General features: G+C 43.0%; 1 protein-coding gene and 1 long non-coding RNA gene across 2 annotated transcripts in view; one reads left to right on the plus strand and one right to left on the minus strand.

The window, feature by feature from the left end:
- Positions 1–2,624, plus strand: part of LOC137212952 (uncharacterized) — a 44,944-nt gene extending 42,320 nt beyond the window's left edge. The window contains exon 4 of the long non-coding RNA XR_010937728.1: positions 2,377–2,624. This is a non-coding gene — a long non-coding RNA (uncharacterized lncRNA). The remainder of the gene's footprint in view (positions 1–2,376) is intronic.
- The window catches only part of SLFN12 (schlafen family member 12), a 34,216-nt gene extending 30,213 nt beyond the window's left edge, over positions 1–4,003 (minus strand). The window contains exon 1 of the mRNA XM_067717163.1: positions 3,883–4,003. The gene's annotated coding sequence lies outside the window, so the exon portion shown is untranslated. The remainder of the gene's footprint in view (positions 1–3,882) is intronic.
- Positions 4,004–11,728: the final 7,725 nt, after the last annotated feature.

Genomic DNA, 11,728 nt, shown 5'->3' on the forward strand with positions numbered 1-11,728 from the left:
ATTGATCTTAAGCAAGTTGGGCCAAGTCACTATACCCTTTTTCTATCAGATATCCACATATTTTCAATGAGGTAAAATTCTTATATACAAAAACATCTGCTTTAGGTATAAGTATCCCAAATTCATTAACCCTGTCCCTTTAAGGTCTGCTGGGATTACAGCTTTGTTATAGATGGCCTAGAGACAGCTGAGAGAAGAGTTCATCACAGGTAGTGATCACTACACTTGGAAAGGATACAAAGGTCAGAATACTCTTGTCCACTGCTGGATCAGTATCCTGCAGAGACTCAGCTGTAGGCTGTGGATACACCTCAGTCTCTATAAACTTCTGATCATATGTAAACAGCTGTATGGACTGAATGTTTGTGTCCCTTCAAAATTCATATGTTGAAACCCTTCCCTACCACCTGATGGTATGAGGAAGTGGGGCCTTTGGGGGGTAATTAGGATCAGATGAGGTCATAAGGGCCGAGCACTCATGAGTAGGATTAATGCCCTTGTAAGAACCTCAAGAGAGGTTGCCTCCCTTCTCTGCTCTCTACCATGTGAAGATACAATGAAAAGTCTACAACCAGGAGAGGACCCTCATTAGAACCTGACCACACTGGCACCTTGATCTTGGACTGCCCAGCCTCCAGAACTGTGAGAAATAAGTTTCTGTTATAAGCCATCCAGTCTATGATATTTTTACAATAGCAGCCAGAGCTGACTAAGACAACAACAGTAAATTTGGGGCTCCAGATGATTTGGACAGTTGGGGTTAAACCAAGAGAATTCCTTTGTTGATCATGGACCATTCCATATAGAGGAAAAAAAGCAACAATATATTCCACAGAACACTTAGCAAATTACAGGGCCTAGACTAAGTGTTCAGTAAATGTCACCACTCCAAATGCCCCAGAGTAGTCACCACCCCCCGTGAAACTTGGGGCCTCTGTGCCTTTGCCCTCTCCCACTTTTGTCTCCTGAAAACTCTCATCCTTCCTAGAAGTCCCATGTCTATCCTCTTCTCAGAGCTCCCACAGAACTTTTTATTCATGCTGGGCCCTAATCTTACCATAGATCTAGAGAAATCTTTAGAAACAGAGTACTGAAGTGTTTAGAGTGGTTGTTTTCAAACTACGTGAAATCTGGTGGGGGCTCCTAATCATTTAGGATACCAGGAGGAAAGGCCTGGGGCCTCGTTCCTGCCATGGACTCTGAACCTCGGTGGGTGCAGAGCACTCTTCCTGCTCTGGAATGTCTTCCATGAAATTTTCTGAGCCCTTCCAGTGCCTGGGCCCACTAGAGAAAGCCCACGCACCAGCCAGGGCCAGCAGTGTCATCCTGGAAAGGTGCCCAAGCCTGGACAACACTCTATGGGTCCAGGTCCCCATTTCTTCTCTTTTCAGTGCTCAATGGCCCTTTACCCAAGGAGCCCCGGGACTCATACCAACGTGTTGTCCTGGGACCTCATGGTTGAATCCTGGTTCTGGAGAATAGCCTCGTGCTATAAATTGAATGTTTATGTGTCCCCAAAATTAACATGTTGAAACCTAATCCCCAGTGTGATGGTGTTTGGAGATAGGGCCTTTGGGATGTGATTAGGTCACAACGGTGGAACCCTCACAAATAGGGTAAGTATCCTTATAAAAGATTCCCCAGAGAGCTGCCTGACCCCAGGACAGGGGTCAGAGGACATGTGAGGACAGAGAAAAGACAGTCATCTATGAAACAAGAAGTGGTCCTCACCAGACACCAAATCTGCTGCACCTTAATCTGGACTTCCCAGCTTCCATAACTGTAAGAAATAAACTTCTGTTGTTTATAAACCACCCAGTCTATGATATTTTGTTATAGCAGCATGAACAAACTAAGACACCTGGTAAGTGGATCACCTCACTGGCTGAAATTATTTCTTTCGCAGGATTGAGACTGGATTGCCAGAATGGTGCTAATGTTCTGATTTTAGTTAACTTAAATTATTTTTATTGACAGAAGCCCCACAAAAAATTATTTGCCCAGGTAGAATTCACCAGTGAAGCCATCTGGTCCAGGGATTTTCTTTTTTGATTACTGATTCAATTCTCTTACTAGTTATAGGTTGATTCAGATTTTCCATTTCTTCCTAATTCACTCTTGGTAGGTATGTTTCTAGGAATTTGTCCATTTCCTCTAGGTTATCCAATTTGCTAGTGTACAGTTGTTCATAGTATTCTCTTATAATCCCTTTTATTTCTGTAAAATTGGTATTAATGTCCATTCTTTCATTTTTTATTTTAGTTGAGGGGTTTTTTTTCTTCATCAATATAAAGGTTTGTCAATTTTGTTGATTAAAAAAACTCAGTTTGGGCTTCCCTGGTGGCGCATTGGTTAAGAATCCATCTGCCAATTCAGGGGACACAAGTTTGAGCCCTGGTCCGGGAAGATCCCACATGCCACGGAGCAACTAAGCCCGTGTGCCACAACTGAGCCTGCGCTCTAGAGCCCGCGAGCCACAACGACTGAGCCCGCAAGCCACAACTACTGAAGTCCGCATGACTAGAGGCCGTGTTCCACACAATGAGATGCCTGCACACCGCAACGAAGAGTAGCCCCTGCTCGCCACAACTAAAGAAAGCCCACGCACAGCAACAAAGACCCAACACAGCCACAAATAAATAAAATAAAATAAAAAATTTTAAAAGCTTTAAAGAAAAAACCTCAGTTTCATTGTTTTTTTTCTATTGTTTTTCTATTCTGTATTTCATTTCTTCTGCTCTAATCTTCATTATCTCCTTCCTTTTGCTAACACTGAGTTTTGTTTGTTCTTCTTTTTCTAGTTTAAGGTATAAAATTAGGCTGTTGATTTGAGATCTTTTTTCTTTTTTTTCTTTTTGTTGCAGTATGCGGGTCTCTCATTGTTGTGGCCTCTACCGTTGCGGAGCACAGGCGCAGGCTCAGCGGCCATGGCTCACGAACCTAGCCGCTCCGCGGCGTGTGGGATCTTCCCGGACCAGGGCACGAACCCGTGTTCCCTGCATCGGCAGGTGGACTCTCAACCACTGCGCCACCAGGGAAGCCCAAACCGAAATCTTTTATACTTTTGACTGTGGGGAAAATTCTTTCTGACCTGGATTGGGGATTTAGTCTGTGCTGTTAGCTCTTTTTAATGGGAAAGGGGAAGGCATTCACATCTCCTTAGTTATGCCAGACTGCAGGTTCGTGGGAACTGCACAGAAAGGTAGGACAGGAGTGACAGGAACTACCTTCTGAGGAATAAAAACCATAGTTCATTCTTTGCCCTCCTCCTTTAACACTGTGTATTTAGTTTAGAAAGGCGTGGTTCTTATCTCCCCCCCACCCCCGCCCCCTTTAGGTTATAAACTTCGGCAGGACACTAACAGTGCCTGGTTTCTCCTTCTGGATTTAGAAGACAGTTCATCAGTGTCTGGTCAGCCACATTTTTACCAGCAGAACCTGTTCCCTAACTTCCCTTATTTAAGGACCCCAGGCGTGCAGGGCACCCCCAAGGAGCTGCACTTGCCTGAACTGTCCCTACAGCACCCTGCCCTTCCTCCCTTCCTAGTCCATGCCAAACCCCAACTTCCTCTCCCCAGGCTCTTTAAGATGCTTCCCAGCTCACGCATGGGATGACGTACTGCCCTGACCTCAAGTTCCCAAGTGTCCTGATCGCAAGTCCTTAACAGTCTGTGTAGTTTTTTGGTAGATGCTGCTACTGAGACAGGCATCACAGAGCCAAGACTTCCAGATCGAAGATAACAGCCGAGGGTCTCCCCGGGAGCGGGGTGGACGGGGCTGTGTTGGCTGCACCCCACCTCGTCAAAGAGCCAGCAGACTAGATTTAAAAGGGATAAGAAGCTGAGGTTCCGATATTTGGCAACGGAGAGGGGACAAACTTACCCAGGAGCGCTGCTCGGGATTCGCAGGATTCTTAGGGGAGCTAGAATACCCAGTTTGCGAGGAGAGCTGGTGCACTCGAGTTAAGGCGGAGCATTCAGCCAATGGTGACGCCGCTCCGCCCCCGAAACTTTCCGCAAGAAGCGACTGGACTTTAAGCACTGTCTCAGAGTGGTGGCGGGAGATTTCTCCTTTCGTATTTGGTTATCTGTATTTTCTATATACTGCACGGTAAGACCAAAAGAACGAAGCGCATTTAAAGAAAACAAAGAAAGAAAGAAGTGGGCGAAGCCCGTCTTCCGGTCCCCGTCCGCGCGCTCTACACCACCTAAGCGGACCCAGGTCCGGGTGCTTTGGCGCACTGGCTTCCCGAGCGGCGGACGGCTCTTATCGCCCTTTAGAGCGGCAGCCAATCAACTTTTCAGGAAGTACCCCCGCGCGCTGTGAGCTCCCCTGAGCTTTCGCTTTCCCCTGAGCTCGCTCCCCTGAGCTGGCGTTTTTTTTGCCCCCTCAAAACTGAAGAAGGATCAGGGCTTCTGGCGGGGTGATCCTACTCGGGACTTTCCAGCTCTACTCTCATTCCTTGAGCCGTACTACTGTCCCGTGGACTAAAAGCGCAGTAGCCTCTAGGGACCGGGCGAGAGCTGTTAGTGCACCGAAAGGACGAAAGGGGAGAAGAGCGGTCTGCTCCGCGGGAGGCAGATTCGGACACACAACCCCTCGTGGTATAAGGAGCACCTTGGGGCCATCAGGGATAATGAGTCCAGAGCTGGCTCCAATGGCTTCTCTCAGGACATAAAGCTTTCCTGACACTTTCCTTTTCTTGGGGCCCCTTTTTTATGGTAATTATGGTAATGGATATTTCTGCAGCTCATCAGGTCTAAAACCTGTCTTCAGAACCCACAGACATTGAAACGCACAGAAACCTTGTTTTAAAACAGAGAGAAAGAGAAGGCGGGAGGGGGAGAGAAGGAGGGAGGGATGCCTAAGGAACCCTGAGCTGCTGAAGTCTTCTACCGTCAACCGCAGACCTGTGAGTGACAGAACCTTCAGAGGATTCCAACCGTAACCTTCAAGCCAGTTGAAAATGAATGGAACAGAGACAAGACTTCCCCCTGTCCCCTGTCCGTATTCTGGGCTCACAGGATCCGTGAGTATGGTTATATATTTTTTTAATCTTTTTTTTTTTTTTAACTTTTGGCCGCGCAGCGCGCCCTGTGGTATCTTAGTTCCCCGACTGGGGATCCAGTTGGCTCCCTCTGCAGTGGAGATGCGGAGTCTTAACCACTGGACCGCCGGGGAAGTCCCCAAGTATGGTTATTTTATGCGACTGAGTTTTGGAATAACTTGTTATGCATCTATAGTAACTGGAACAATATTATGTGTATTCTTCTTGGGGCTCTTTTTCTCATTTTCTAAGGACTTTGCAACGTTTGATATTTTCAGACGCTTATTTATTTATTTTTCTGATCATTATAGTTCTTACTTTTTTTTTTTTTTTTTTGCTTGTATGTGCTGCAAATATCTGTAGATCAGTTTGGAGACAATGACATCTTTATGAGATTACAATTTCTGATACATGGACATAATATATCCTATACTTAATTACATTTTCTTCAATGTCTCACAATAAAGTTATATACAATTTTCCATAAGGATCTTGCACATCTTTTGTGTCAATTGTATCTCAGTAAAGCTAGAAGAAAAAATAAATTCCTGATTTAAACGGCCTTGGTCATGATGTATTATCATTTTTAGATTTTGTTGGATTTGGTTTGCTAAAATTTTATTTAGAATTTTTTTCATCTAGACATTGAATGGTGATGATTTGCAACTTTCCTCTCATATTTTACTTATCCAATTGGTTATTGAGATTATGCTAGCCAATGTTCATAGCAGCACTATTTACAATAGCCAAGATATGGACACAACCTAAGTGTCCATCAACAGATGAACACAAATGAATGGATAAAGAAGATGTGGTGCATATATATAATGGAATACTACTCAGCCATTTAAAAAAGGGATGAAATAATGCCATTTGCAGCAACATGGATGGACCTAGAGATTATCATATCATGTGAAGTAAGTCAGACAAAGACAAAAATCATATGATATCACTTATATGTGGAATCTAAAAAAAGTTATACAGGGCTTCCCTGGTGGCGCAGTGGTTGAGAGTCTGCCTGCCGATGCGGGGGACACGGGTTCGTGCCCCGGTCCGGGAAGATCCCACATGCCGCGGAGCGGCTGCGCCCGTGAGCCATGGCCGCTGGGCCTGTGCGTCCGGAGCCTGTGCTCCGCAACGGGAGAGGCCACAACAGTGAGAGGCCCGCGTACCGCAAAAAAAAAAAAGTTATACAAATGAACTTATTTACAAAACAGAAACAGGCTCACAGACATAGAAAACAATGTTATGGTTACCAAAGGGGAAAGGGATAAATTAAGAGTTCGGGATTAATTATACATTACTATATATAAAATAGATAAACAACAAGGACCTACTGTATAAGCACAGGGAACTATATTCAATACCTATAATAGAAAAGAATCTGAAAAAGAATATATATATGTATATGTATGTGTGTATATATATATATATATAAAACTGAATCAATTTGTTGTACTCCAGAAACTAACACAACATTGTAAAACAACTATACTTCAATTTAAAAAAAAAAGTAAATCCAGGAAATTGCTAGAAGAAATATGCAAAATAAAGGGATTAAAAAAGAGTATGCTAACGTCATAAAATTAGTTAGGCAGTGTTTCCTCTTTTTCTGTTCTTGTGGGGAGTTTGTGTAATATCGAAACTCTCTCTTCCTTAAACTTGTTTCTTAGAATCTCCTGTGATAGAGTTACCATGTTTTTCTGGATCTTTCCAATGTATACATGTCATTAAACTTTTGTTTGATGTTCTCTTGTGTATAAATAAAGAAAAACGTGATAATTGAGGGAAAGTATTTTATTGATAATTCATTATGTATAATGTTTATAGAATTTCTACTTTTATTGATGAGTTACTTTTAAATGTTTTTTTTTAAATTCCCAAACATATGAAGGTTTTTATAGTTACTATTTAACTACTAATTTCTAATTTATTTGCATTGTGGAGCCAAAGAGTGTAGTTGTATAATATCACTCCGTTGAACTCTCTTGAATAATTACTTTTTAATAGGAAAAATCCTAAATATTATGTTTTAAGAAGTAAAAACATCCCCACAAGATATTTATTAATTATAAATGGGAAAAATTGTAAATTTACAGTGGAGAAACTGGCAGACATCACCTTATCCAAGTGATCAAAGTTAGCATCATCCGTAATGGGATAAATCAATATCATGGGTCTTCTGATATAATGCACTGAGAAGGACAAAAAGCACTTCTATAGGGGCTTCCCTGGTGGCGCAGTGGTTGAGAGTCCGCCTGCCGATGCAGGGGACACGGGTTCATGCCCTGGTCCGGGAAAATCCTACATGCCGCGGAACGGCTGGGCCCGTGAGCCATGGCCGCTGAGCCTGCGCGTCCAGAGCCTGTGCTCCGCAACGGGAGAGGCCACGGCAGTGAGAGGCCCGCGTACCGCAAAAAAAAAAAAAAAAAAAAAGCACTTCTATAACCTTTTCATAACCTGAATTGAGAGACATCCTCCACAATAACAGGCCTAAACTCTTCAATAGTGGCAAGGTCATCAAAGGCAAAGACTGGGGAACTGTTCCAGACTAAAGGAGGTTAAGAAACATGAAAACTAGGGACTTCCCTGGTGGTCCATAGGTAAAGAATCCGCTTTCCAATGCAGAGAACTAGGGTTTGATCCCTGGTCGGGGAACTAAGATCCCACATGCTGCGGGGCAACTAAGCCCATGCGCCACAACGAAGAGCATGAGCACTGCAATGAAGATTCCACGTGTCACAACTAAGACCTGACACAGCCAAAAATAAATAAATAAATAAATAAATTGAAAGAATGGTTATTTGAAAAAGACATGAAAACTAAATGTAATGTGTGATCCTAGATTGAATCCTAGACCAGAATTTTTTTCTTTTGCCGTAAAGACATTTATGGCACAATTGATAAAAGTCAGATAAGGTCTATAGATTAGATCGGAGTACTATATCAGTGTTAATTTCCTGATTTTGATTATTGTGCTGTGAATGTCCTTATTTTTATGAAACACCCCTGAAGTACTGGCAGTAAAGGAGTATCACGTCTGCAACTTACTCTCAAATGTTTCAGTGGAAAAAATGGCAGTAGAAGGAGGCACGGAGACAAGGAGGAAAAAAGCCATCAGGATAATCTGTGGCCAAAGGACTCTGGACACAGTGATATCTAACATCTAATTTTAAATATTTGCCTTTCACCGTAAGCAAACCTTTACTATGTTTTGCTAAAATTAGGGCCTGATGTTTCCTGTAACTTGGGAGATGAAGGGAGAGACCTTTTTCTTCTTGGGATACAGAGGAGCATGGAGGGGGCAGAGCTTGGAAGAGCTGTCATGTCAATCAAGGAGGTAACCGGCCGGGGTCTTGGAACAGCAGTCCAGAGCAAAAAGTGAGAGGAGAGGACCGGAAGAGATCTGTGGTGCATGGAAGCATTTCTGGCACTCTCAGAAATCTTAATGCACGGAAACTAGATAAAAGACCAAACTTTCTGTATTTACACATAATGAGAGCTGACAATATCAGGTGGGCATCAAAAATCTCAGTGACACGGATAGCTGGAAACCTAGGGACATTCAGATTGCAAATGGATAGTTTTCTCTGCTAAAAAGTAAAAGAAATTGAACAAAACACTTTGACCCTCCCTCCCTTCCCCTTGTATTGAATATAGAGGAAAGAAAAAGAGTAAAAACAGGTACTGTAGAATTTTTGGTTATATAGATTCTCCAGCGTATAAAGACAACTGCATCCTGGTCTTTAAAACTACATGAGGGCTTCCCTGGTGGTGCAGTGGTTGAGAGTCCGCCTGCCGATGCAGGGGACACGGGTTCATGCCCTGGTCCGGGAAGATCCCACATGCCGCGGAGCGGCTGGGCCCGTGAGCCATGGCCGCTGAGCCTGCGCGTCTGGAGCCTGTGCTCTGCAACGGGAGAGGCCACAACAGTGAGAGGCCCGCGTACTGCAAAAAAAAACCAAGCAAAAAAACTACGTGAAATACATTGTACATGTGATTGATGCCATGAACATCAGAATAGATCAGAAGTACACTTGGAGATCATTGCAACTTTATACATAAGAGAATAAAAGGAGGTTGTAGGAAGGTGGGGTGTGGTAGACATGGGGAATGCACCACCCAGATCTCCCTTCAAGGGAGGTTTCCTGCCCAGATTTGGAGAGGGCAGTCGGCAGACCAGCCTCTAAATGTCAGCTCCTTCAAGGCCCGCCTCAGCTGCAATGAGCTGCATTGCTTGGGGTCACAAACCACTCCCAGACTCACAATCTACAACTGACAACTGGAAAATGAGTTATGGACAATATAAAGTCTCAAACATTCAGCTCAATGCAGGACAACTCTGTTGGGCAAAATTCACTGTACAGCATCCTGCCTGGTTGGCTAAGGTTTGTTGAGGGCTGCATCCCAGTTCAACTGCTTTTCTCTACCCAATTCTGCTTCCTCCCATTCTATTCAGGGTGCTGCTCTGTCATAAACATCTTTCACCTTAAACTGCAGCTCAGCATCTGCTTCTGGAGAACTCAACCTGCAACATGATGTGAGAGGATATAGCAGACTCTGTAGACCTAAGAAAGATACGTAGTGTGGCAGACGTAAATTGATATATGAACAAAGGTATTTCACTACCTAGGATGAGTAAGAGGGAGAAAGAGAGGCCCATGGTTTAACATGAAAGGAGATGAGGGTAAAGTTGGCATGTGTTTGGATGTTGGTTCTGATGCTTTTGCAGAAACCTCAAGTTGACAATGGCTTAAAGAAATTAGAAGTGTATTTCTCATAAAGAAGTAAAAAATGATGTGTTATTCCTCTGAGAAGTCAACAAAGTCCAAGACCTCTTCCATTTTGTTGCTCTGCCTCACTTGACATGCTTCACATGTTAAGCAATATAGGCCAGGTCATGGTGCAGGAACAAACGATCCCCAAATCTCAGTGGCTTACAACAAACATTTGCTTTCTCACTTACACTGCAGGTCTGCTGGGGGTTCACTTTGGCTCTGCTCCACATCCTTCTCATGTGGGGATGCAGGCTGCCAGAAGAACCCTATCTGAGACATCACCAGTCTTGTGGCAGAAGAAGACAAGAGCAAGGAGAAACTACATGATGGTCTTAGAGCTTTTGCTCAGAGTAGCACACATCACTTCTCATATTTAATTGGCCAAAGCAAATCAAATGGCCAAGTTTGATTTCAATGTGGCAGTAAGTGTAATCCTAATCCAAGGAGGGACAGACAATATTTTGGAAAAGACTACAATACACCACAAATATTTGCTCACAAAAATTCACTTCTCTTCCTTTCATATTCAAGATATACCTCCATCCCTAAAGAAAACAACTCAAAAATTCCATCCCAGTGGGATGTCCCATGATAGAGTAAGTCCTGATATTGTGATAGTCTTCATATTAGGTCTGGAGAGGACTCTTTTTGGAGATTTAAGTTATCTACCCTCCCCCGCCCCCAACACAACACGTACACACTATGCAATGCGAAACAGTAAGTGGATAACCTCAGTAAATCCTCCCATTCAGACAGGGGAAGAATGGGAGGCACAGGATAGTCACTGATCCGTAAAAATTCTGAAATTCGTCTGGTCAGGCAGACATTGACTTGGACTTCTGACCTGGGGAGGAGAGTGTACTTTGATCAGTTTTGCTCCCAGTAAGTCGTTCCCCTTGTCCACTACTCCCCAAGGTTCTTGGTTTCACCCTCAGAGAGTTCCTCCTTTTGCATCATCTTCTTCTGCCACATTTAAAGAGGAAACTGGGAACCATTCTCTCCCTGCATGCTGAGCAGCTTCCTCAACATACCACCTGCCCCTAGAATGATGGGGGCCCAAGGTTTGTTTCAAGTCTCAGGAAGTCACAGTTTTTGGCTTTTTAGTCAATGACTTTCTGGCAATTTAACTTTCTCGAAAACATTTTTTGTTAGTGTTGTTTGAATCTATTTGGTTCCAGTTAACTCCATGTGTCAATACCTAGAATTCTTTTTGAAATATACTTCTCTCTTTAGATTTAATTCCATGTACCTTGAACTTAGCAGGCTTCCATAGGAGACCCATGTATTCAAGCTCTTTTCTCTGAGCCATTTTGTCGACTGAAATAATTTATTCACTGTCAACTTAATTGATTCAGAGATTTCACCCTTGGGTTTAATAGCCACTTCATTAACTGCATCTTTGCCAACAGGCTGAGTTTGAATCTCACTTCTTTGTTGAATCTAAAAAACAAATGAACAAACAAAACAGAAACAGACTCACAGATACAGAGAGCAAACTGGTGGTTGCCTGAGGGGAGAGAGGTTGGGGGATGGCAAAATAGGTAAAGGGGATTAAGAGGTACAAACTTGCATTTAAAGAATGAATAAGTCCTAGGGATGTAATGTACAGCATAGGGAATATAGTCAAGAATATTGTAATAACTTCGTATGGTGATGATGGTAACTAGACTTATTGTCTTAATCATTTCAAAATGTATAAAAATATCAAATCACTACATTGTACACCTGAAACTAATATACTTTGTATGCTAATTAAAACAATTAAAATTAAATTAAAATTTTAAAAATATTTAAAGCGTTACACCAGGAAATGGAAAAAAAATCTGGATAGTTTATGTAGATTTCCTTGCTTTCAAGGAGGTGTATCTTCAATCTCCATCCTTTGAGTGTGGGCTGCACTTAC

This window comes from Pseudorca crassidens, chromosome 19 (assembly GCF_039906515.1).
Source record: "Pseudorca crassidens isolate mPseCra1 chromosome 19, mPseCra1.hap1, whole genome shotgun sequence".
NCBI classification, from domain to species: domain Eukaryota; kingdom Metazoa; phylum Chordata; class Mammalia; order Artiodactyla; family Delphinidae; genus Pseudorca; species Pseudorca crassidens.